This window comes from Anser brachyrhynchus, assembly GCF_964034855.1.
Source record: "Anser brachyrhynchus genome assembly, chromosome: Z".
In the NCBI taxonomy this organism is placed as follows: Eukaryota; Metazoa; Chordata; class Aves; order Anseriformes; family Anatidae; genus Anser; species Anser brachyrhynchus.
The window spans coordinates 66,572,157-66,572,665 of record NC_137697.1 but is presented as its reverse complement, the minus strand read 5'-3'; the positions used below and the strand labels follow the sequence as shown (position 1 = coordinate 66,572,665).

General features: G+C 37.5%; 1 protein-coding gene across 18 annotated transcripts in view; it reads right to left on the bottom strand.

Annotated features, from left to right (window-relative positions):
• LINGO2 (leucine rich repeat and Ig domain containing 2) overlaps nucleotides 1-509 on the bottom strand; it is a 537,865-nt gene that overhangs the window by 96,392 nt on the left and 440,964 nt on the right. The window lies entirely within an intron of this gene.

Here is a 509-nt window from a genome sequence, read left to right as displayed (position 1 = left end):
CTTGATATGCATATCCCATTCATTTTTAACAGCATTGCCATGGAAAAAGAGGAAAACAGAAGAACAGACAGATGTTTAGCATTTAGATGAAAAAACAAACAAACAAAAAGCCCAAAAACAACACAACAACGCAGTAATCTTCACCAGGGAGGGCTGATTCATTATGTCAACTCCTCAGGGCCCTGCACAGCAGATTTGGTAGGGCAGTGACTTTCTGACATGACTGAGTTTGTTGAGTCAGTGATCAGCAGATTTGTGTTGTGTCTGTTTTCTACAGGTCAGTTCTAGAAAACTAAATTATTTCTGTTCAGCAAGAAAAGACAAGACAATGGAAAGGTCAGAGAACAGCAGACATGAAAACCATTGGGGAACTAGTGAACAAATGACAACTTTAGTAATCAAGTTATTTAAAAATAACTTATAACTTAGTAACCAGACATTTTTAACTTATGGTCCAGATATGCTTCCCTTTCACAGGCTGTGCAATACCTTTTCAAGGAATCCCATTA